This window comes from Calypte anna, chromosome 1 (assembly GCF_003957555.1).
Source record: "Calypte anna isolate BGI_N300 chromosome 1, bCalAnn1_v1.p, whole genome shotgun sequence".
NCBI classification, from domain to species: domain Eukaryota; kingdom Metazoa; phylum Chordata; class Aves; order Apodiformes; family Trochilidae; genus Calypte; species Calypte anna.
In genome coordinates, this window is record NC_044244.1 from 133,765,924 (window position 1) to 133,793,407 (window position 27,484).

A 27,484-nucleotide genomic window follows, 5' to 3' on the forward strand; every position below is an offset into this window, starting at 1 on the left:
TCTCAGGAACTGAATTGAACACAATCCTGGCAATCTATATGAGCTTTAGAGTGGGGATTTTAAGTGGAGAACTCATTCTAAGGAGGAAGGAATTTGGGCTGTATCTACCAGATGGGCCGGTCTGTTGCTACTCAGAACTAGTAATTTGCCTCAGCCTTGTCATAAAACAATTCCAAAACAAAAAAACAAAAAAACAGTAAATTCTTCAATGGAAGCAGAAATTGAGAGCTCTGAATGTCCCATCCACAAATATAATTCATGACAGCCAAAAATTAAAGCAAATAGTTTTCAAATTAATTCAGATACACAGAATATCTGAAGTTGCAAGGAATCTCTGGAGTTCATCTAATTCAACCCCCTGCTCAAAAGCAGGGTCATCTAAAGCTGTCCAGTTGGTTTTGTAGAAGTGGTTAACTAAATTATGAACCACCAGTCTTTCTCAAATAGTACCCAATGTCTGAAGATTTGCTCAAACAAAACTTCCATCAAAAGTATTTGCCAGTTTCCGAGTCCTTCCATTCTACTGTTTTGTCCCTTCTTTTAGCAATTGGTTTTCCTTGGTTTGTTCTTTATTTCGTGTGATGTTTAATGGTTTGTAAGTCCATTAAACCCAAATGCCTAATGAAACAGAACACCTACAGAATGCACTTGCAGAGATTTAGGCAGGATACCATACACCCTTCTCCCTGATCCCATAAATACCTTACTAGAGGATAACATGTTCATATAGGTACAGTTAGGTTAAAAATTCAGCCATTTTTCAGCTAAAATATCTGCAGTTGCTGACACCATTAAAGCAGCTCAAACCTTAAGAAATTAAAATAGGGTCAGGTATTTAATTTTTTTAAAAAATATTTCTATTTATATATTATTGAGCATAACAATTGTCCAAGGCTTGGAAAATTGTCAGCTATTAATTTAAATTACAATTTTAATTTCTCTTCTAATGATACATTTTTAATTTACTTACACTAATCAGACTTACAGAGGGCTCTTTTTCTCCTGTGCAGAAGGACTTCACATATCATAACATCAGTTAAGTCCACATCTAGAAAAGGAACAAAATTGTCAGCATAAGTAATCAATCTTTTTATAAAACATCACAAACATGGGCCGCTACCATTCTCAGATAAACTGTAAGTTTTTGTTCTGATCAGTACCTCTCACATTAGAAAACAGAAAAAGACTACAATCCCCTGCCAGACCTCACCCAGCACTAGCCATAGCAACAGCCAGAGTAAGAGCACTAAGAAATAAGCTTATGTTGAAAAGAACTGACTTTAGGTCAGCACTTTGTGGGTGGGTGGAATAGCTGTAGGAAACATACTGAAAGGCTTGGTGTTATTAAGAAAAAGGAATGCATATGATACATTGAGTATGACACAGCATTTGTTAATACACTCACTTTTTTATCAAACTCCAAAAATTTTGCTGTTTGGAAGAGTTATAATTTTCACTGTCAGGAGAAAAGATAGAGTGTCAAAACAAAGAAGTTCAAAAGCTGAGGATGTAGGGCTCGTTCTCCATTGGGTAAAATTACTATGTGATGTAGTCTTCTATGAACTGCCAGCAATAAGAATACAGGAAAACTGAATTATTTTTAAATCTCCTACAGGTTAACTGAAGGTTTGTATGTTCTAGTGGTACAATCTCATTCAAGTACATTTGGACTAATGGGAAATACCTTTTAAAACCTCCCATGTGTGCCATCCTACAATAAAAGACATGAAGCCCAGTCTGAGCTGTTTTATTTGATCGCCAGCCCTACCAATTAACCAAGATATCTCAAGAACATGGGTATGAGCTGTTACCACGTATGGAAATTGTTTTATCTCACCTAAACTGCATGGGAAGCAGGTATCTCACTCCGTCAATAGTGAGACACAGGCACTTCTAGAGGATGAGTCACCATTTTCCAAGGTAGGTGGGATGAATCACCCCTCTCTCTAATTATAGAGAATATAAAGAATTCAGATGACTTGGTTAGGCCTGATGCTGCAGCTGGGCAAATTAAATCCCTCCCACAGTTGTGTTAGCTCAGGCAGGGATGAGTTCTTTTTATTCACTTCATAGCCTGATAGATCTTACCAACAGGTGCTCTCACCACTCTTTGGAACTACAACAGTTTCAACCATTACAACTTTATGATGATGTTTTTGATAGAAATCCATGACCTACCAAATTAAAGATAGTATTTACATACCAGATAGTTTACTTAAATGGTACAAAAGGCTCCTGGAGCCACCAATCCCAGAGGCTGATGTGATTCATGTCCAGGCAAACCCCATCTTGAAGATGGCACAAATGCCTACACACAGCCTTCACCCTGACTAATATTTCAGGCAGTAGATGCTGATAATACATGCAGCTTTACACTTCATGAGGTTTTGCTACAAGCCCAACTTTCAATTCTGGCTTCAAAATAAACATGAAAAGCTGTTGCTGACATCCCATACAAGGAATGGTCATTTCCATTGTGCAGGAAAACCTTCTGAACAAGTCTCCCTTCCCTTCCGTAAGTATTAATTTGGTGCTTTATTAGCACAAAAGCACATGACCAAAAGAAAAGATCTTCATCAGATGCCACTTCAAACCTGCCACCTTCAATCCTGGCTGAAACAAATACCACTCAGCTGCATGACACCACATCCTGTGTGCCTGAAATCTGCAGACATTCAGGCTCATTCTGACTGCTTCCAAGATCTCAAGATCCCTGGGCCCGAAAGTCATCCCTTGATGATTAGGTTATACAAGCTAATATTGTCCAAATCTCTACCACTATTTTGGCAAAGCACTTGGTCGGTTCCCTTTTTAAAAAAATATATAAAAATCTCCAACTAAATTGCCCTGTGAAGCAAACATGTCTGCTGAGATCAAACCTTTCACCCCAACATCTACATTTTGACACTCACTACACAACTGTAAGAAACAGGATTTTCCCAGTTCTTTTTACTTTGATTGAAAATTTTTGAGCAGTACAAAGAGTGATCGAAAAGGTGGAAATGGATTGTGGACCTGCACAAGGTGGAAGTATTGGGGATCTGCATTGTGGCCAAGTTTCCAACTAACATCTCATTAACTGTAACATTACGGCAAAACAATGGAAAAGACGAAATACCAGAATCTGCTAAATTATGACCACTTTACCTTCTATGTAAGAGTACCATGTCTAGTATACCTACCAGATAGATTATTTTTTTTTTAACCTTTTTACCTCCAACCATAGAAAATCTTGGTAGTGGACAAAGGTTTCCTATGGTCTCAAGACTAATCTTCCAGCAATTCCAGCATTCCATCTCAAATAGATGTTTCAAAGAAGATGCAAAGAATGTTACTGACGCTGCTTCAGGATGTGAGGTGAAAAGTCTGGACAAGCCTTATCAATAAGGGCTGCAGAGGCAGACCAAGAGCAGAACAGCAGCTCAAGGACAGCAGCTCCCAACTAAAGTCTGCTAAGACCAACACCGAGTATTCACAAATGTCCCCAAACTCACAGAGACCACAACAGGAAAACTCAGCAAGGAGCTTGACAACTTGAGTCAGAAACCTTCTGGCGAAACTTGTGGGGGTGGCAACACAGACTATGACTAACGCAGATCCACTGGATGGCAATAGAATTTCACTCCCCTTTATTTACCTTCTGATTAAGGACATCCAACTTAGCATGCCCCTTGGGAAGGCAAAAGAAAGTGCTGCCAGCATCCATAATGGTTGCCTTCCACCTGGCCTCCAAATGAAATTATTGCCCCACTAAGAAGATGCTTGGCAGGTGCCAGTCCACTGTGTCCACAACGAGGCTCTAGTTGTCTAAGTCTGCCCGTGAAATCTAAGTTTCTTTCTCAAGCTGGTTCAGCATCCCCCTCTCCCATTGACAAGTCTTGATTACAAAGGATAAAAAAAACAAAATTTGCCCTTGTCACTCTCTGAAGCCGCCCTAAGGATACTGATCAAGTGGGTGGCCTCACCAAGAATGGAGAAAAGTCTTCCCCAAGACAATTAATAACGTACCACAAGATACTTGTGTGGCGTGGAATGTATTTTTGCAGCATGGAAATCCTCAAATTCAACCGTTTAGTGGTATTTACAGAAAAGGCTCTTTCAGTAGCAGAAAGTAGCTTTCTTTCTCTTTGCTTTTCTGTCCACCCTCTCCCACTTTCTTATAATAAATTTTTAAGTTGCAAACTTTCTTCTTGATCCTTCCCTGTTAGGAACTTTAGCAAACTCAATTAATCTAAAAACCCAGTTTTATCTCTTCGATATATTTGTGTACTTTTAATAGAAATCTGCAATTTAGGCCACTTAGGTCTTTGTGGAAATTGAGACTGTCTATATTCACAACTGAAATACAATGAGCATTCTTCTGAACTTAATGATATATTGTTTTAATTTCACTTGTCATTACAATACTTCTATTTCTTCAGTATTCCTTCTATGAGTGCAAAAAGATGCACACCCACAGTGGGAAGCAAACATTTGTAACAAACGTTTGCTAACTAAAAATGAAAAAGCACAGCTCTGTTTCACTTTTCAGAACAGCTTTTATCAAGTTGAGCACAACATAATGCCATGGAAAATTACGAGTCTTGTTACAGAGCAGTTTCAAGTCCAACCCTCTCAGCCTCCTCTCTTGTTTTTCCAGCAGAAATTGAAAGAGCTTGCAAATAGTCTTTACTCTAAATTAATATTTACCCTCTCCACAAGAAATGTGCTGGATACCTTGTGGTGATGTTTCCTGTGCATGGGATGACTTTTCTTCTCATGCCCTGGAGTTCACTCAGTACCCATACAGACATGGCAAAGCCCTTGAGAACAGGGGACATATTTACTGTTGAAGAGTTGGAACTGGAAACACATTTCCAGTTAGATGGTCCTTTGGTTGCCCTCCTAAAGCCTGTCTATTCTAAAGCCTTCTTCCATCATAACCATGCTGTTCACAATGCACAAACAGCATTGCTTTAACTGGAAAAAACAAAAAGTTTAACCCTCTGAGTTCCTCCTGATGCAGGAAAGGAATAGGAGAACAAAGGCATAAATATAAGAAAAAACAAAAACCAAACCAAACAAATAAAAACCCATACAAAACCCCAAACAAACAAAACCACAAAAAAGCAAAAAAAAAACCCAATCAACCAACCAAACAACAAAAAACCCAAACCAACCAAACAAAACTAACCAACAAACCAACCAACCAAACACAAACCAAAACACCCAACAGTTTATGACCTGAAGTGAAGGTGAACTAGACAAGTCTTAACATTTGCTAAAGACTTCACATTGCTGTTGATTACAGATGGATGGCAATAAAATATCCTCCAACATACAGGCAGTGAGAGAGAGGAACCAGAGAAGACACAGAAGGATAAAAGCACTGGAACTAGATCTGTAATTAGGAGTTTTGGTCAAGTTTGTATTACAACAAGAAGTCTAGGGAACTATCTGATCTATCTGCAGTAATATTCATCCACTTCACAGACTAATGAAGCACTAGTTAAAGCCAGTGTGTTCTGGTCAAAACAACAAGCAGTGTTGTTAGCAGTTAGCAGTGTTCTCCATGTGTTTGAAAGATCTCTTATTCTGCTCTGATCCCACAGGGCTACAGTCAGCTTCACCATGTAATGGGACTGAGCTGCACGGTCACAAAATAACTATTCATTTACTTTCCTCACACTATAGATTTTCCCACATGGAAGGAAAGCTCCACCAGGTCATGGGTGCACCAGAAAAATCTGCCAAGCACTCTTAATTGTAACATGGCATTGCTCTGACTTGCTGTGATTCCTCTGCTTACTGTTCAAGATGTTTACATAAGTTAAAAATACAGAGCAGCAATAGAGGACAAACCAGAAATGCATGAATTCTTTCTCTAACATGCATGTTTTCAACAAGACTAATTGTCTCAGCAAATGAAACAGTGTCGAGTATTTAGAAAATTTAAAATAAATGTTAATGTGGGAGTAATATTCCACAAAGGTTATCATTGGGATTCAGGCGGCATAGCAAAACTGGAGTGTTATGCTACTAATATGTGCTGATGCATATTTCTCCATTAGCATTTGTTTTGTGCTCCTGAACTGCATTTTGTACATGGATTTCTGACCCATATATCTTTTTTCTTTGCATGCCAACACTGTGCCTAATGGCCATGATACTGGATGTCTTTTCAAATGGAATAACGTTAAGTTTTTTTTTAATTTTTTTTTTTTCAGATGTCTTGATTCTGTTGTGCTGCTTGCATTTCTTCTTCCTGCAAAGTAAAATTATTTGTTTGTTTACACTGATCTTTCTAAATCAACGGGAGAGAGGGTTGTTGTGGGCCAAGATGCTTACTGCAAGGCTCTTTCCTGGATTCCTTTCTGGAGTCTTACAACAAGTGGTGGGAGGCTGGCAGTATGGCAGCATAAGTATTCAATTCCACACAGACCAACAACAGCCTACGCTTCCCACCACTGCTGCCATTTCAATGCCTCAGAGGGCCAGCTGTTCCAGTGAAATGAATTCTTTTTCATGCCAGTCCTACCCTGTGGGTTAACAGTATGATCAGTAAAATATAACGGAGGTATTTGTGCTGCTTCAGTGTCTTGCCAGTTTCTGAAAACATTGTCCTTGAAAACCTATTTAGGCAGCATTGCAGACACCACTTTTCTGTCCCTGTCAAAGACCTCGAACTCATCCAGAAAACCTTGTCCAGATTCCTCAGGTCTGGGTCAGAGATTCAACATTTGGTTTCCTTTCTTGCTCAGCTTGTGAGGAGAAACTACACTTTCACACAGGCTTCTCCACCAGCCAGACAAATGCAGATGCAAGGTGAGATGACAGGCAAAAGGGAGTAGGGGTAGTAGGTTTGAGGAGGGATGGACTGCTGAGCTACTTCTTAATAAGTAGTAGATTCAGATCTAAATGGAGCAAAATATATTGCTCATGATCTGTCACTTATTAGCCTCCAGATGAACACTAAAAGAAGAAAGAAAAATATTTCTGTGTGGGTCTTGACCAAGATGCAGCTTTTATATACTCAACAACATTTAAACGTTAAAAAACTATTCAGGAGCACAAGCACAAGTAAGGAGCCAGAAGGGACTCAGAGACGACTAAATGGAACCTCTCACCCTGCATTCTGGGTCAGTGGATGTGGATGTGCTGTCCTTGCATCCCACACTTCCCTCCCACAGGTGCACACACACATCCTTCCTGCCCTTCACCATGCCACTGCAGAAGCTGTCTTCTGAAGGAGGCCAATGAGAAGGGGAAGATGGGGATGAAACCAAGGGGTCTGAAATACATAAATTTCCCCAAGCTTTTCTGCTATAGACAAGGAACTGCTGCAGACACCTCTCTTTCAGTAAAGGAAGCCACAATTTCATTTCCCAACATTGCCAAAAAAAGAGAAAAATTAATATTTCAGAAGTCTCAGAATATCACCATCTGCTCCTTGCAGGTCATAAGGAAGGATACACACTAACTTTAGAGAAACCAACATTTCCACATATCAACATCAACAAAAATAATTTCATTTTAGTGGCTGTGCTGATGAGAATTATCACTAGCATATAAAACTCTGCTTAGAATTTAAGTAAGAAATAAGGCATAGAAAAACATAAGCAAGACCCTGTGAAATAGTCCATAGAAAGCTTTAATTTTACTAGGAACATAAACTAAATTTTCTGGCCAACATATTTGCCTATGTACTTTTAAAATGAAATAAACAGCACCTGGACTGTAAGAGAAGGTACATTTCAACACATTTGCAAAAAGGAAAGTTCATGTCAAGTATGACTTGAACTGTTGCTAATAGCACTTCCAATATAATTTACTAAATGAATTCTCAACTTGCAGCAGAGTGTGGGTAAGATTACAAGCACATATTGACAGCCATGGATCATTTTTTAAAAACACCAGAAAAATATCTGGAGTATATTGAAACTTGACATATACGGTTGCTGAATTAAAAGGCCTAGATCAGTAACACAAAACTGGAATAAGTATGTGACCTACTAAAAAAATAGACTATAAGTGGCTTGCATGTCTTTGAGGTGACCTTATAAGAGGAAATTAAACTTAGTATCACTGAAATATTTCTATGAATTTGATTGTAAATCATTCTCCAATGTACAATCAGCTTTCTTTTAGGATATTATATTTCAAGAATTATCTCCTGAAAATTCCCATGAGGATTCCAAGTTTTGACTACCAGCCTTATTGAAACACTATTTTTTGTCAAGGTGTGATTGAACAAAGGAGCTATTGCAGAAAATCAATGTCATGTAGTGGATATTATGCTGCTATCTTTAGGACAGAAACAGCAAAGATAAAATCAAATTTGGAAAGAGTGACTGATGGTATTTCTACTACTCTGATCAGTTCAATATATAAAATGAGGAAACATATGAACACTCACAGACAATAAATGTTCTGGGGACTCACTTAGTTCATGTCTCCTGACTCCAACTTACTAGAGATTAAAGTGGTTTGTTCAGACAGAGACAATAGCAAGTACTGGTAGAGCTGCAGCATGTGTTGTGCAACACTGCATTCTGCTACGATAACATTATTTTGTTCTACTCTCATCCACCAAGAGACCAAATGTAATCAACATTTCAGTCCAAAATTCAAAGCAAAATAAGACTGCTATAGGCCTTGGCCAGAGATTTCAAATTTCTAGAGCCCAGGTCTCTTAAAAATATTTTTCAAATAATTTTAACCACAATCTGCTCATTTGTTTCCAGCAACCAGTACTGATCAGTCTTTAGAACATGACATAACATTGTGGGCTTCAAAGTTTATTAAAAAACCAGTGGAACAGGGATGGTAGCAACGCCGCAAAAAGATATAAATGCTATACAAGGACTTAGGATAAATATTAGAGCTGAGTTCCTTGCAGCACTCAATGCTCAAAAATATGGGCTTAAATGTCAGAGTTTTGTCAATTCTCCAACCATTAACATGCCTTATAAAAATAGTGTGTAACTACAGACCAACTTTATCTGAAACTCACTTTTTTAAAAAGCAAATTTTGCATGGATACAGAAAAGCCCAAAAATGTGAAGGATGCATCCCAAACTACTTTTCAGTCTTAAAGTTCCTGACTATCTTGCTCTCACAACCAGTAGATTTGACGCCAAATTTTTGCATGCTGAAGGTAAACTTATCCTGCTAGCTCCTGGTGCCTCCCTCAACACCTTCTTACAAATTCATGAGCATGCTGCCTACCTCAGCAGTCAAATCTCCAAGGCAAGGCATAGAGATGATGTTTCTGCCCAAAGCCACCTGTCTTGATCTTTTAGCCCAGATGAGAACAGGTGTTCATTAACTTGTGTTTCAGCCCATCTCATCAAAGACACTTTCAGCAATAGGTTAAACTAGGATACTGAACTACATCTCAGTGTGGGCACAAATTCCTGTATCTGCTGTCTCTGCTAGAGAGGCAAAAGGCTGGGACCAAAAGCTGAATATGAAGACTGGGTCAGAGCAAAAGGTTTATCAAGTCTGAAGCCCTCTCCTGAGAGCAGCCAGAACTGGAAACTGAGAAAAGCAGTGTAACTACTGCTATTTTCAGAGACATTTCATGGTTTGCCCTTCCAGATTCAGCTGACAAGCACACTAGGAACTTTCTGAGTTGAGCAACACACCCAGATCTCCCTATGTAATATTGGTGGTAACATGACAGATAATGTGTTACTAGAGTTCATCCTTGACCCTTGCAGCCATGTTACCCTGCAGCCCTGTAACACCATATTGCCATCACTAATTACTGGACACAAGCAAACCCTCAGGCCTTATATTTTCAAGCCTGCTTTCTCTGAACTTTTCTTGACCTGTCTGCAACTTTGTTTTTTGTCTCCATTTAAACTTGGTTTAGTTGTAACAACAGTTTTTCAAGCTGGATGTCTATGGCTAATTTTTTTTTTTTTCTTTACTTTTGTTTGGTACCATCATCATTTTAAAACTCTTAACACAATGATGTAGTTTAGAAAAACACAGGCCTGGTATGGCAGCAGAAGCCTTGAAAAACAGGCACAAGGAGTACATGCATGCCATAAAAAGAGACAGGGTACAGATTTGATACTTGAAGATACTGAGGCTACAGACAGCTCAGCCATGGTAACTTAAAGACCTGCAGAACCGAGGCAGGCCAAAGCTGTTTGTAAGGGTAAACAGTAGAACAAAGAAATAGTATCTAACATCATAGATTCATAGAATCATAGAAAGTTAGTTAGGGGTTGGAAGGGACCTTGAAAGATCATCAAGTCCAACCCCCCTGCCAGAGCAGGGTCACCTACAGCAGGTCACACAGGAACACATCCAGGTGGGCTTTGAATGTTCCAGGGAAGGAGACTCCACAGCCTCCCTGGGCAGCCTGTTCCAGCACCCTGTCACCCTAACAGTGAAAAAATTCATCCTAACATTTATATGAAACCAACCTATACTCCAGTTTATAAGCATTAACATGTATATAAGCTATCACATACAGTAATTTTGGGTGTAACATGGAGCTGTAGACAAATGAAGAAAGAGTCAAGTTTAAAAGAAAAGAAAAATTACACCAAGTGGATCCTAAAATGAAGAAGAAACTATTACCACAAATACCATATTCCTCCTGTCAGCATCTGAAGAATCTGAGATGCTGACAACTGCTGAAATGCCTCCACATCCCCATCACCAGAATGAAACCACTCTGGGATTCAGAAAAGCAGGGGAAGGGTGAGCATTACACCAGGATAAAGATGTAGATACTTCATGTGTTCAGTGATTTTTACTGTATTGTTATTCCTTGAGACTTCCCCCTGTATTGAAGCATTCTTTCTTTTCCTGTAATTATTAGATCTTATTGAGTAATCATTCCTGGATTAGACTGTAAAGACTTAATTTATAATAACAACTTCTTACCTTTGGATACAACGTGTTTTATCTTTGCCCATAAAAAGATTTTGAGTGTAACAGCCCAGATATGGAATTTGGAAGTGCTAATTTTTTATTGTTTACTTGTACCAGCAGAAGCTGTTTTCATCTTCATCTTCTAGGCAAGAAATTTTTGAAGAGTTGGGAGCACTAATTTCACTGTTTTCAGTTTTTAATGTCAAGCAGATCTCATCTCTACAGCTTCTTTTAGAGAGTTTTTATAGACTAAAGATGCAAGAATGAGAGCTAGACATAACATTGTCAGGACAGTTTATGATCTAGGATAACATCTATGCACAATCTATTTGCTACCACTGAAAACATAAAATAATTGTCTGCTCACAATGACATCACTGTGAATCACAGACATCTGTGGAATTCATCTTTGTCAAGTAACTATTTCAAACCAGTAAATCTCACAAACCTAAGCTTTTTAACTGTTTAAAGTGAACCAAGCTAGAACTATGACAAAATTAAGCAGGACATTATCAAACTCTTACATCAGGAGCTCTTAATCTTTTCTGATTTGAAAACTCCCTGAAAATTTTCCAGAAGAGCCCTTTGGTACAAGCTAATTTAAAGCTATGGTCGTAGGCTTGCTTTTCTCAGTCACTTCCCACAAACTTATTTGCATAGTTCATGAACAGTTCAAAACCACTGACTTGAACATTATGGGAACCAAACATCTATGACTGTCAGGACTTTTTTTTTTTTTTTTTCATTGTTTCCATCTGCTCAGAACTACACTAACTTTTCACCTAAAATTCTAAATTTCTCCGTGTTTGGTCTTAATTGAGAAGTAAATTTGTATTCAAAAAGTGTGAGCAACAGCCTTTCTGGGCATTTTCCAGCTCTGAAGAGGGAAAATCTATTAATAACTTATTTATACAACTAAGAAAAAAAAAAAAAGTAATTTTTTTCAACCAAAAAACCAATATAAAACTGTAACTGAAACCCTGCAGGGCAAACAGCTCCTTATGAAGTAAGAAAAAGCTAATCAAAACAGAAAAAGCAAAAAACTATTTGCTAAACCAAATAAAAGCCAGTTAAAGAAACATCAGAGTCTGGCATTACCTATGGGGGTTGAAGTCAGGGACCACTGGTTGAAATGCAGGAGACAAACAGGACCCAAGTCCTGAAGATCTTGTAATAGTGAAGCAACAAAAGAGTCAAGTCCCTATAGAAATTCAGGCTACTAAAGGATGATGCAGAAACAGTGGTATTAGTTAGCATTCATGTGGTGAACACCTGCCAATAAATTGAAAAAAATGTCTCTTGAGCCAGTAAATGACTATTACAAGCTGGCTATGAAATGGCTGCCACTGTTTGCTATTTCTCTATCACACTTTTTACATCTTCAAGGATTACAGCCACTTTTGAGTAGCAGGAACAAGAAAAAAAAAATTAAATGGTGCAAAGCTGCTGCTAGTACAGAGAGATGACAGATCTGATTCCAGAATGGAGTGCCTGCAACCATAAAACAAGAGCCTGACAGTGATTTATGGGTTAAAAAAACCCCAAAAACAAAAACCAAAAACAAACAAGCAAAGATGATGAAAAAAGATGAAGAAAGAAGTTCTCCAGTCTGCTGGAGCATTTTGGAGGGCAAAATTGCAAATCTGTTGCCTTTTCCTAAAACTTCATCCCTGGGTATTTCATCTCTTAAAAGCCTGTTTCTCTTTCCCCCCAAAACCTTTTCCTCTTTGGGGCACACCTTTTACTAATGATGTCATTAAGGGCACACTTCATTGCTCAGTAAGTCGTTAAGAGCAATCAATTTTTCATTGTTTTCTTAATTACCTAATTACTTACCTACTCATCATTAATCCTGTTCCCTAACTGAATGCTTTCCCTTAAATAAGCCCTTTGATTCATCTAAAAGTTGGCTGCTTTGCAACTTGTGGTGCAGACAAGCATAGGCCAATTTTTCCTCATAAACAAAACAACATAATAATTATTATTACTTAAAGAATAATTAATAATAATAATTATGGACTGTAAAAATTGAGGAAGCACTTTGTTAGCCCTTCCATTCTCAACAGCTCTGTGTCTTAGTATCCAAAGGATGGATCCGTGGTATTACAGGCTCAGATTTTAAGGAGAACTCCGCACACAGCAGGCTACCAAATCACATCTTTATCTTGTCTATGAAATTATCTGAGTTCTAGAATACCTCAGGTATATGAATACCTCAGTTCACAACAAAGACTGTGAAAAATAAAAAATACTGTACTCTGCACTTCTGTACTACGAGGTTTCATATGACCTCAGCCCCACAGGTATTCAGCTCATTTAAATGACTGGTACTGTAAACTCCAGTCTTACAAATGGATGTTTTCAGAGGATGAGAAGGTGTAGAAGTTTGATTGTGCAGTCAGGAAGAAGATTCACACGTTAATATATTTATTAATATTTACTTTTTAAATATACGACCACTACACAAATGGCCAGTTTTGCTTGCAGTTAAGCTGGAGTAAAAGCAAATGTCATGAAACTGCCTTTATCTGCCTTTTGCAACTGTAGATAAAATTATATTACCTGGAAGTGGAAAACGGTGGCATCCAAACAGCATGTTAAAATATATTATCATCTCCTCCCTAGTGACATCCCCCAGGTCACTCCTGTATAAGTGAGAATAGACTTTGCAAGCATTTGTCCAAATGGATTTTCTTAATGTGTTCACTCACATTATAAAAGGACCCTTCAATCTGCCAAGATTAAAAATCAGACCACAGATGTTAATTATCTAAAATATATTAAGAATTTTTCAGTTCTGGGAAAGCCATGTCTGTTTTTCAGGCACCTTTTGCATCCGCAACCTTTCCAGAATTAATGTTCACGTTTTCCTTTTTGAGCACGGATATGGAAACTAACTTTAGGACAGAAGGTATCTTACTCCTTTTGCATTATATGATTTCAAAAGCAAAATACTAAGTTACAATACGCCAGTGCCATCTCTCTAGTGACAGATGCAGCTGGTCATAGAAGGAGCCTTTCCCATGCTGTGAGGCTCCTAGTTAGTGTAATGATTTTGTCTAATCTAATAAAAGATGTTTTGTAATGGATGCCAAGTACTTGCTGGTACTTATTGGTGCTCCTGGGGAATGGGAAAATAGAGAATTTTCAAACAAGACTCAGAAGAGTCCAGTCATCTGGAGCTGCACTGGGAAAGCCACAAGCTGCTTTATGACTTGAAGAAAAACAGTGAGACCTTTTTTTGTGTCTGTGCTTGCCTCTCCCCTTCACGGCAGAGCAAGACATTGAAGCTCTCAGTTACCAAGTGCATTTCTCCATAAAGGTGAATAAGTATCAACAAACATATATAGTAAAATACAGCCACTTGAGACCAGACGTTCCCAGTGCTCTGGATGTTTGTTTTGCCCATAAGCATCCATAACCACTTTTGCTTCCAACTTCCTTCTTGAAAGATAAATCCTCAGGAACTTTTTCTTTCTGTTTTTCTTCCTTCCACATCAGATACTATCAGAAAGCACTGCTTTCCCAACTTTTCTTCTCAAAGAAATGTAAGATGGTGTGGCAGGGTTATTTTACTTTTTTACTGTTACTTAACCCATCAAAGCAAATGTGTAAACACATATAACCCATTGTTTGTGTGTTAAAAGGTACCAGTGAGCATCATAAAAAACAAAGCCGATTTGTCCTGCTTATGAGTGCAAAATAGAAAAAGGCCTTTCTTCCTGTTATGTTTTATGGATTTAAAAGCTGATTCATAGAGAAATATCAAGGGGAAAAAAATAGAAGATATTACAGGTTGAAATTCAGAATCAAAATGCTAACGTACAAGCTATTAAGCGCTACATATGTCTAAAATGTGAACAAATATCCCATCTTTTCACAATTTCTCTTCAACAGCCATTTAGCATTCTGTTACAGAACTCACCCTTGAACTAGCTAAGAACTCATCTGTTTGAGAGTGCATCAATTAACTAAGAACATTTGTTCAAGAGATTAAAAATACCTCAAAACTCTAATTTCCTCCTTTTACTTAGTACCTATTTATATATCCTATGAGCTGTAAGTCAATAACAATCAAAAGCAGCACTAACATTTTTATCACTAACAGTGGAAACATGAGAATCACATATATTGATAAATAACTGCAACTCTGTGCCAAGCCTAGACCTTCATAGATTGGCATGTGAACATGCACATAACTTTTCTGCTAAAATAAAAAAACAAACAAACAAAACCCAGGGAATGAAGCTAAACTATACTATACATAGATATATGTAATTAGAAATCAAGAAACTCCTCTCCCAGTAACAGTGCATACAAGGAGGATTACATCAAGAATTGGCTTTTGCTGCAGAATATGGTACTGAGACACATTCTGAATGCTTATCATATTCTGATTGCTTATCATCTTTTCTCTCTTCCCATTACCAACAGATTATTACCATGACATTCAAATCACTGATCTGACACACTTTCAGCTTGGTTTTATCAGTCTTCTTTCCTAATGCAGTGACATTGTTTCTGTAGGGAAGGTGTTTGTGGTTTTGTTTTTCTTTCCTAAAGGCTATTGATTTTCTTCATAGCAAAATCAGTGTTATTAGCAAGGGCTCATGCACCAAAAGAAAAAGAATACAGGGAATCACAATTACTTAAGGAATAAAGGTGCTGAAAATACCTTAGGAGTGTTACCTTTAGTTTCTGTGGCAGTTTAGCTAGAGAATAAAATCCCCCTTCTCTAAATGGGGAAATTAGCACAATGACAACCTTTAAAAAAGAAAACAACCAACAGAAGGGAGTTCACAGTGGCTGCTTTCCCCGCCTCCATCCCCCATAAAAATCACAGCATCTGCCTTAACTCAAATATGTTTAGCTTCTGAAGTCAGACTTCTAAATGGGTTTGGCTTTTAAAGCTCGCCTAGTGCCAACAACCTTCACTGAAGACTGAGGCATCTGCCTGTATTAACAGATACATCTATTAAATGGAGCCTGGCTCCCTTACGGAATTAACAAAGATGAGAATGACAGAAGAATAATAAAAAAAAGTCAGACCCCAAGGTGGAAATCTCCAAGTTTATGGAATGAAGCCCTCAACTAAAGCAGCAGAAACTCCAGGACACTATTATCAAACCTGTATATTTACATGGGTGGATTTTGTTCTACACAACCATTTTTCTCTGCACCTTCACTTTGAATGTCAATGAGTATTTGACAGCTGCCTGGATCAACTCCAAAAATCACCTTATCACAAATCACAGCAGCTTTGCCTAAAGGACAGTTGCCAATATGAACATGCACAACCTCTTTTCAGAAACACCAGATTAATTTTTAAATGTTCCACTAAAAATAGCCTGGTGTATACAGCTTTGTTTGCTCATGTCAACTTGAGTAAAAAGTCAACAGTAAAGTACAATTCTAGACAGTCTATTTTTTATATATTTTCAAGTAGAGTAAATTTTCACAAGGGCCTGGGCCACAATATACCTTTTAGAATAATTCATCTCTGTACTCTAAGTATTTCTGGGGTTAAAGTCTATCAGGAGCTGCACAAGGATTCTTTTTTTTTTTTTTTTTTTTTTTTTAATATGGAAATTACAGAACAATCTTGAATAGAAATATTCCCAAATGACTAGGTTTTTGTTCCACAGCAAAATTAGCATAAAACACACTTGAAAAAGAAATTAATATTCTGTCATGCCTGCATACAAGCCCAAAAAATACCATGGCATATTTTATTTTTAGGTTTTATACCATATGATCTATCAGAAAAGATACTATTAAAAGTATCATGCAAAAAAAATACAAATAAGTTGAAACATCCTTCTCTCTTGTACTGTATACAGTTCAGCAGAGATAGAGGTTATATAGACCCTATTTAATTATACAAAAATATTAATTTCTTATTATTTTTTAAGAATCTGTGTGAACAAACCATGAGGACAGTGTTTATCTTGACTAAACACCTTAACCTATGAAAAGGTTAAGTAAAGTGTATACTCTTTGGATGGGATACATTTGACTGAACGGTGTAAGTTAAGCAAAATAGTTTAAGTTAGAATGAAGTAGAAAGGTATAAGAACCTTCTTTCTGACTTTTAAGCAGCTATCTAAAGAGACTATGAAACAGAATTAATTTTGCATTCCAACTTCTCATGTTTAATAATGATTTACAACAGTACTTGGGCAGACTAGGGAACAAATCCAAACCTGATAATATGATTGTTTGCTTCATCATTTGCACTTATTTAATCCATCTTTCCCCCAAAAAAGAGTTGGGATGGAAAGAAAACCTTGCTAAAAAAATCCTCCATTTCTTTTTCTTCCTCAACAGGAGTGTGAGGTGCCTTTTTTCTGAATCTTAAAGGCAGAAGTATCTCAAACCTGCCTATCTTTTGTCTTCCAGAAACCTCTTCAAGTGATGTTCTTCCAGATTTTTTTGGCATTTTATGAGATGCTCCAAGTGTTGTTTCTCAGGAAGATGCTTGGACAGATTTTCAAATTAAAATCCCAGTTTACTAAACAGAAAAACATGTTTGGGTTCGAAATAAAATTCAGAGTACAGAAAACAGGCCAAACCTAAACTAGGATAGATTCTAAATCTAATAGAGTTGACCATGACTCTAACAATAAACCTGACAAAGCCCTCATACACTTCTTCAGTCTTGTCTTCTCAGTCCACCCTCCTTGTCATCCATCCTCTTGGACTGTCATTCAAAGCACTGTGTTCTCAACAGAACATCTCCCTTCCAAACTGTTGACAATTCAGTCCATAAACAGTGGGTTTTCTTTACTGTGGCAAATTTCCAAGTTAGGACTGTGAGATCATCACACAATTGTTTTTACCACAGAACAATAACAACTTAGTTCTACTATGTAATAATTAATTAAGAAGCAGAAAAAAAGGAAAGACAAAAAAAAGAAAAGCCACACTATTCTCTCCTGGTATTCTATTAGGCACTTAAAAGCCTCAGAAACACAGGATAAGAATGTATTAGTAAACACGTTCTTGAGAACTAAACATAGTGTTGCCAGAAGTACATTTTTTACATTAAAAATCTTTCTTGGCGTGGTGTTTTCCTCCTGTTATTTTACAGATAATTCTACCGAAGAATGACCTGATCAGTGTCTAATAGCTGTTAAAGCCACTTAAAGCAACTCAGGATTTGCAACAGAGCAGGAAGCACTTTACTCACCCTTACTCAAAGAATTCAGCTCCTTTTCAAATCTGGTGTTGGGACAAACCAGCAGCCAGGCAAAGGGCAGTTCTTCACCACCCTACAGTTACAAGTTAAGCATTTCTCAAACTAAGGAGATATCTGGGGCAAGGGCTGCCACTGTAAGTACTGCACCCATCATCTGTCACTGCATGCACATCAGGGATTCTCAACCACAATTTTCACTTCAGAGAAAGCTTTTCTCTCACTGGTCATGAGTCTGCTGCCCAGAAATCTCCTTCTAAATGTATCTTTGTCACAGGCTAAACTTATCATCCCTTCCTCCAGCCCTACCAGTTCACTTGATGCCTGATTTATCAGACAGCTTTCCCTGTGCAGTGCAGGGAACCTGCAGGGCAATACAGTAAACAGCAAGTACCACAATGTACAGGAGTGATTAAAAAGCTCCACTGCCAAACAGCCTAAATCCAAAAAATCCAAACAATCATTGTCCTTCATAAATCTTTAAGCTCTTCCTTAAACATACTTCAAGCATTCTCCTACTACCACCATTTATTATGGGATTAGTACTTTCTATGTTGGCTACATATTATATCCATACACAAAGTCCAAACACTAAGAAGCCTCATATATTCAGTTCACATAACCTCTTGATATCATATATCTGGACATTTCTGTTTCTGTATCATAGATTTCCTGCAATAACTCTGTTATATTGAGACTTTCAGTAGTCCTCTGATGGACTAGAGACATTCTGTTAGCTATCACCTAGTTGATATCAGCCACATTCCAACGTTCCTCAACACTCCAGCAGCATAGCTGCAGGAATTTTCCTAGTCTTCTTGACATATCCAACACAGCTATTTCAGACTCCTCTTCCTTTGGTCATCCCTGAAGCTTTTCTCTTCATCTGTTTCACAATGAGCTGAAGTTTCTTGGATACTGCAAGAAGTGTTGCACACTTATTCCAGCCCGGGTCCCAGCCCAGAAGCACCCAGCTGAGTGCCTCTCAATTGAAAATACCTCTCCTGACACTTCCCTGTATTCCATCCATCATTTTCATGACAGTGTCAAATTGACAGACAAACTTGAACCCACTTACCCTCACCTTGGCTTTTCACTTTCAAAGTCTTCCATTGCTGAACTCCCCATTCATAGCAAAAGCTGTTGCAGTACTTCCTAAGCTGAGGATGTAGCACCATCCAATTTCAGGTGCTCTGCACAGACACCAGTCAGGTGCCCTACACTCTGTCAGCAGTCAAGAGAGAAAGGCACACTGTCTCTCAAAACAGGGAGAGAGATGGATGCCTAATTAAAAATCTGTCTCTTTCCACTGATTATGTAAGAGCCCAGACTGCTAATTTTGACACCAAGGTTAAAATCAGTAAGTGAATTCCTGCCAGTGTGTGTGGCCTGACACGTTGCTGTGTTGAATTCTAACCCTTTAGTACTACCTAACTGTAGAATTCATTATATAGTTATCCCTGCTAAAATTGTGTATGAGAAAAATAATGCCCTCCTCTCATCAGCCAAGTTTCTGCTTTCAATACAACCTGACATAAAATAATAACAATAATAAATCCTCAAGAAAATGAAGCAAGTCATCTACCAAAGAAAAATTCATCTTACATATCTACCTCCTGTTGTCTTCCTTTGCACCAGTTCTTTATGTGAGTTTACAGTTCTTATACTAACTTCATGTTCTTCCACCACAAACAGAAATTTTGATGAAGCATCATGCTAAATGGTTCCATAGAATCGAGAGAGATCAGACCTAGCATATTTTTTCTTTTTCTAGAAAACCTACTTTTGTATTTAAAAAGATACTAGGTCAGTCTGACATGACCTACCTTAGCAAAATAGATCATGTTTCAACCTCCTTCCACTCAACTCCCATGTCTTTAATTATTAATTCCTTAAAAAAAATATCTAAGGTTATTAAGGTCAAATGAACACACCTGAAGTTGCCTAGATCACATTTTCTATTTCCTTGGAGATACATATAATATTCAATAGTACCAAGTAATAAAACCATTTTTAAAAAATCTTAGTAATGGATCTATATTTTAACTACACATTAAAAAAGGTATTCTTAAGAATTTCCCAGTTTGGGAATTCACAATACAGCAACATAAAAATTTACTCTGCAAGCCAGAATGTCTGTTTGCTTTTAAAATATAAGAGATGCAAAAACTGGATGCTTCTCAGATTAAAAAAAGATATGTGAAATTATGAGTAAAATACCCAAGACTTCCTGAAAGCTCCTGAGACACCAAAATCAGATGATATACAGCAAGATACAGACAGGGCCCTTCTTTAACTTAACATGAGAAATCTCACTGTGAATCTGAGATGTTTCTGGGATCTGTGTTAACACAAGCCTCTGTAAGAGCTGTAAAGTACCTTAAATTTCCACCCTTCAAACACGATTTCTTATATGTTCAGGTAGACTTTCCGATTCAATGGCTCACCCAAGCATGCTGCATCTGGAAAAGCTTTTGTGCTGAGGCATTTTTATCTTGATAAAATTTAGAGGCTGTTTAAAAGTGTAAACAGGTTATACAGTTAAAGAAAAATTTGATAGGATTTAAAAACTATTTTTTTCCCTTATTTAGTACTTCTGCATTTCTACCATCTTGCCACATACAAAAATTTGAAAAACACACCTTAGAAGCACACAGAAGAAGCCCTTCATCTGCAATTTTAAGCTCCTTTTTTTGATGCAAATTAACCTTTCTATGACTTGAGCTGAAAGCAATCATCTTGTTAGAAGGTCATATTTGTGTATGCTGCCTTCTTCAGGAAAAATGGTCCTGCATTTCAGGACACCTGCTTATTGAGATTCTTCAACCAGCAGAAGTGTGAGCTCTGCATCCTGATGCTTTAGAAGTAGGTTTGTAGCTGTCTGTACATGTCACACAATGCTCAAAAGAGACAGCCAGTTAAGATTCCTTTTGAATATCATGGGTAAAACTTCTACTTGGGCTCTGCCTAAATTAACATTTATGGGGGATTTCACTTAGCTCTGGTTCTGCAAGACAACTCAGGTTAGGGACAGCATGTGAGCACTGTGTAACTATAAGCTTCACTCCTACTAAAATGAGCAGAAAAGTTAAGATTTCTCCTGATGTAGACTTTTCAGATTGATTTGACTTCTGATCACTGACAACTGCTCTTGATCCAGCAAGGGCTGCAGGTGCTCAGTGGCTACAAAGGATTTTTACTGAGGTGTCTGAGTTCAGATTAATGACAATTATTTGAAAATCTGACCTCAGGTATTTAAAGCTCATCTGCCATGCCCTTCCAAACATTATAAAAAAATTAAACAAAACCTGAAAATAAATAGTAATCTTTTCTGCTATTTATGCTGCAGAGACTAGCATGCCAGCAATGTCCCAGTCTGAGGCCCACTTATCACCTTATTTTGTCCTTTATTACTTCAAGACACTGTATTCCACACAGACCATACAGAGAGTTGGCAAGTGTTTGTGCTGCACACTCCCAACCCTTTGATATATGAAGTCCTGGTACTCAAGCACAGTCACTTTCTATCTTATCTTTCTGTCTATATGGAAAATACCACTGGTAGGCAGAAATCTGCCATATGTAAAGTTTCCAAGAATGAAAGTAGTACGGTAGGGAGATGATTTTCAGGGTTGGTTTAGATGGCTTGGATCAACTGTTAACCTTCAATATAAGTGAAACAATTAGTCCAAAATCCTCATCATGATTCTGTAGCAGTTCATCTATGTATCTCCCAAGGATAATGCTGAGATTATTAATAAATAGGTACCTGACATTTTGTAATTTAAACACTATATCAGCTTTATAATTAAAATACAAACACAGGAGTAAAATTATTATGCTACTGAATTGAATGTAAGCTTGGATAAGATAATGTTACAAACTTTTAAATGCTTCGATGAAAGAATAGCACTTAATTCCAGAAAACCCTTAATTTATATTTGTGCTTGGGCAGAACACAACATACATTACGTACCTGTAAAAAAAAGAACTCATCATAGTAAAGCAACAAAGTAATAACTCAGAGATCACTGTGAGAGGGTTTAAGTGTTCCAGGCACTTAAAGCACCTGAAATTCTGCTGGATGCTTCTCCCTGGCTCTGTGCCTGACACAGCTATTCTCATTAGTTATGTAACATCATGTCTTCTTATCTTTCTTTCTATCCCTCTCCCTGCATTCAGGCTCCACTCAATCTGATCATGCCTTCATTGAAGATTATTATTCAAACTCAGTCCTTCATCTCTGCCTTTGCTTCCAAGTCCTGGTTAACTCTGCAAACTAGAATCATCAGAGTCAGAAAGACCCCTAGTGGGATATAGAACATCACTAAAAGGCCAAATGCCTCACATTATGCAGCAATAACTGCACATGTAGCTACAGCAATTATCCCTACCAGTCCAGCATCATCCACACCATCAATCTAGCACTAACAAGAGGATGATGAACATGACAGCCTAAGAAATAAGAACTGCTGCATATTTAACACAGCCACACATTCACACATGGCTTGCCCTATATTCTACTTTCCTTTACAAACCAGCAAAAAAGAAAAAGCAAGAGGGGAAGGAACAAATTAGTAAATGTTGGTTTTTGTTAAAAAACAATCTGTAAAAGCAGATAGTATACTTGCAGTAAACAACAACAGTCAACAACAACAATCATAAAGCAGCTTGCTGTGTTAATAATAATTGCCTCTCCTTTAGTCAGTCTGTCAGTCAGTCTGTCAGTCACAGTTTGTTTGTCATCTATACCACTTACACACCACCAATACCTATACTATGTGCTTCAGCAGGGCACATTTTCTGGAGATGTGACCCAGAGAACTGGCAGAAATGAAAGCAGGGACTCTTACTTAAAAAGGGTGCCACTCCAGATAACTCTGCCTTGTACACACACATTCAGGAGCCCCAGTCAAAAAAGCTACGTGGAGCTTCATGCATGCAGCACTGAGTTTGACTCTCAATGAAGTAGCCACTAAATCCAATTCAGTTAAAAGAAAATACACACCACAATACCAAGCAAGCAAATAAACAAGTGGGTGGCATTCTGTTTGCTTTTTTTCCTTTTTTCTCTCCAGACCTAATCCAAGACAAAGCTTCAAATGAGCAGTGGGATCTGCCTGTACAGAGTTGATGGCACAGCCTGGGCCATATGCGAAAAACAATTAGGATGATCTGCTGTCCCTGCAGGGGAGCCCCAAATGCTGGGGTTTTTATCTCTGTTGCTATGGATTTCTTTGAAAGTGTAGAGAAAGACTTCACAGGGCAGAAGACATAACTGTCTTGGGGAAGAATGACAATTCTTTTTTAATTTCTTCATGAAGCAGCAGCACTGAACTAGATGGAGATGCAGGCTTGCCCCAGGCATATTTTTTCCAATGCAGACAATGATTAATAGAAGAAAGTTGATATGAATGGCTAGTATTACTGCAACTCCTTTTAAGTCACAGTACAGCTAGCCACGGGGTCTGGCAAAGTTTATTTGCCGCTGGCAACTTCATCCCTGCCTTCTTGGGATCCAGAAAGATCTGGAAGTGCATGCCTCCTTCCCAAGTTACTCTTCACTGAAAAGTTAAAGATGGTGAAAGGAAAAAATTACACGAGTCCCTGAAGCACTCCATTATCTCCCAGTAGGTACAACTGTTGTAGCATACCTCTCTAGACTTTTCCATAATTGATCCTCAGTCTGTACTAGGAAACACATCTGATACAAGAAAAGCAGTGCTGCATGAGAAGGTGCATTTGCTGTCTGTCTTCTTGGTCTTACAAATGACCTAGTTCTCCCACAGCAGCAGCTGGTGAATAACATCTGAGAAGTCATTACTGTTCACCACTGGGTCCAATCCAACATTCATTCTTTGCTGAGCTGTGCAAAAGGGCACTGAGGACACTACATCAGAGGTGGGGAAAATAAGTGTTCCCCCTCAACTTCTGTGCATGATGACCTTCTTGACCATAAGCATCACATTTCACCTCTTGCTGCCCCTTATTTCCAGGCCAGCTAAACCTCCTGCCTCTATCAGAAGGCTCATTTGATTGGCAACTGCTTCATACCACCTTCAGTTTAGGCCATAACCAGCACATGTGCCACAGCTTGAGTTCCTGTTGACAACATATCTGAAGATAACATAAAACCTCTAATGAATTACCCACACTACAAAACATACAGTAAGTATGCCACTAATACCAGACCACAGGATCTTGTCAGCACTTTATTATTCCTGGGGCTGAAGTTCCTTTTGCTTTGTCTGCCTCTAATTTATTTCATCTTTGAACCTTTACATTCAGTCTCCACAGACCATCACACTTTATAGTAACATTCACTAAAATTATATTACCTTAGTCCATCTTTTACAGCTGAAATTTGGCATCTGTATCCCGTTCTTTTTTTAATGAAGCCTGAAAGACACAAAAAGGACAAACTGTTTCTGACTGAACGGATACAAATAAACAGGCTGCTAGTACAGGAATTTTTCTGGGGGAGGAGAAACAATAATATGCCAACAATTACAAAAATAAAGTCTATAAACTTGTAAAAAATGCAGTGCTGACATTTTACAACATAGCTCCTTTGCCACTTGAGACAGAATTTGAACTGCAGATCAGTTCTGAGGAAAGAGAATGTATGAATAAAGGTGAAAGAGAAATTTCAGAATCAGGTACTGTTACTGTAATATTTTACATTTAGGAACTGTGAGGTACATCTCCCTTCTACCATATTAATGAACACTGACTACAACAAGCAGAACGCTGCCCACCTCGGTCTGTAACACATGCACAGAAAGGCTTATGAGGACAACTGAGAAGCAACTTCCCCAGAGCAGACCTGAAAATTGCTAATTCAGCAAAGCAGAGGCTGAGATGAGTTACAATTTGCTCTCCAGAAATACATGAGAGAAACACAGAAATACACCAGAGAGGAGAAAAACAGGTTAAATAGAATGCTAACACATACCTAACCTAACTGGGATAACAGCAACCAAGAAAGCTAGTTTAGCCAAGGAAAAACTTGGTTTCCATATAAAATGAGCATTATGGCACTGCTAAGGTTAGCCTCAACAGCTCAGGAAACCCCATCCAGTCCTATACTTCTATGTACTCACCAGCAAAGCATCAAAGTATCTGAGATTTCTTATAAAATTACACTTCTTCACAGAAATGGCCTATAGGGTGGCTCAAGTTTTCTTCTCCATTCACTTCTATGACTGCAAGTCCAGATGGTAAGTTACAAAGCATTTTATTTACCCTGGCTGATTTACCCTGTCCTCAATGAGGACAGAGACATCTAACATCATGTAGAGCTCTTTTCTGAGTTAAATGTGATCTGCAATAGTTTTTGGCAAAGTTGTTTATTTTAAAACATTTTTATTATTGTAAATTCAATGCAAGCACACCAAATTCCAGTGTGGTATCCTTTCTAACTTCAAATGTACTTATTTAATACAGTTATTTTTTTCTTTTTCACTTTAAAAAACAAGGCATGCACTGTGAGAGCTCCTAGACACCATAAAAGCTACTCACATAGCAAGCCACAGCCAGCCACAGTCAGAAGCCAAGGGCTGATACAATGGACATTATAACCTTGTAATATACTGAATAACAATTCACCTTCAGGACATTTAATATAAATACTTCAAACTTGGTAAGTAACTATTAATTTTACTTAAAATGAAGAAATTAAAATGGCAAAAATTCTAAAGGAATCTAAAAATCTTATTTACAATAACACGACAAAAAAATCTAATTCTGTTTGCCACAGGCAAATCCCTTTCATCTCTGTGATTTATCTCACACATGTGTAAGATAGAGACAATGTGACCCATCAACTGCATTAAGCTTCTCCTCTGGAAAGTTATATTCCTGCTTTGCTCACCACCATCAAGTCACACCCATTTGGAGAGCAACATTGGAAATCACCCATCTAGAGAGATGTGGTTTAAAATCAGTCTGTAAGCAAGATTTTCAGAAAAATACTGCCACTTCTGAAGACAAGGCCACCTACCTAATCTCCCAGCCAGTTCTGACCTTGCACAGGTGCCCTTGGCACAATCACATTTTTTAATTGCATCTGAATTCTGTTGTGCTTTGATACCTGACTAAGAACCATAAAATGTTAGATTCAGCCATAACAACTAAATTGGGGGTCAGTAGTAAGTACATGCCCAGGTATTAAGCCCAGAAAGTCCAATGTCACTTGCATATGGAAAATTTTAACTGGACACGAACTCAAGAACCTCTATTTCACCATAGGCTGTATATTTTTTAAATTACATTGCCTTATAACAGCAATAAGATCACAGCAAAGTGTGGCAATGTGTTACTGCAGACCACACCAAAGCACCAGCTTCCTGGCATGTTCTGCTTCTGGCCTTCGAGATTAAGTAATGATGGTGATAGAAAAAAAGATTCTTCAAAGACTGCAGCATAGTTTTGCTTAATTAAAACAGCCATTTAGACCCTTCATGATAACAAAATGATACAGAGTAAGACTTTTGTTCTCCCCAATCACTTGTAGCTGCAACCAGGGTTACCACACAAACTGAGAACACCAGTTCTCTATTAAATCTGCCATACCAGTATTCCTCAATACTGCAGAAAGTGGAGAGCATGATGCTATTCCCTGCAGAGAAACCTCATATAATGTGATACAAAACAAACATAAGAACAACAGGGAATACACACGCTCCTACGGAAAATCTTTCACTTACTCCTCTGTCCTCCCTTCTTCCATCTTTCTCACTTACTGGAGAGCAGCTAAATCCCTACTCTGCAGAGGAATGAACAACTAACCCTCCTCTTTTGCAATTAAATGTGGTGTCAACATCTCTGAAGGAAACCTACAACCCACGAGATCAGGTGTAACTTTCTCCAGTACTTTAAGAGGGAAAAACAGCTACTTTGCCCAGAGGCTAGCTTTGGCAAGTCCAACAGACATGCTATTACCCTGAGAGGTGAACCCATCTAAGATACTGCTACCCATTGCTTGTATCCACTTTTCCCCTCGTCCTACCAAATCCGTCAGCAAAACTGCCCAAGTTGGTGCAACCTAAAAAAGAGAAAAAAATGTAAAAAGGCCCAACAAAATACTGGAATATTTGGACAGAAAAAAAGCAGAACAGAACAGTCTGAGAAAGACGCAAATTAAACCAAAGCAGCATTCTGACAGAACCAAGCTGGGGAAAGTCTGTATTTGCTGATTATGCTGGCAGATTTGAGGAGCAGGAACCTCTACAGCAGACAAGCAGCTGAGGATGAACCACATGATAGTACAGCTGCAAAGAAATGCTCATTCAAAGCAAGTTGTTAGACCCAATGTAGCTCAGAAGACATTTCCTGTAAACATATTTTAGAGTCTCAAGTTTCCAATAATCAGCCTGCAAACCCAGGCAGCACACTGTTTTTCTAGGTCAAGATAGT

General features: G+C 38.1%; 1 protein-coding gene across 13 annotated transcripts in view; it reads right to left on the reverse strand.

The window, feature by feature from the left end:
- The window catches only part of INPP4A (inositol polyphosphate-4-phosphatase type I A), a 124,619-nt gene that overhangs the window by 47,830 nt on the left and 49,305 nt on the right, over nucleotides 1-27,484 (reverse strand). For 7 of the 13 annotated variants that reach the window (XM_030469538.1, XM_030469547.1, XM_030469581.1 and 4 more), the window contains exons 2-3: nucleotides 24,406-24,466; nucleotides 986-1,048 (exon numbers count right to left, since the gene is read on the reverse strand). The gene's annotated coding sequence lies outside the window, so the exon portion shown is untranslated. Of the gene's footprint in view, nucleotides 1-970; nucleotides 1,049-24,405; nucleotides 24,467-27,484 lie in introns of all 13 variants that reach the window. The other 6 variants (XM_030469555.1, XM_030469563.1, XM_030469524.1 and 3 more) reach the window with 1 other exon arrangement.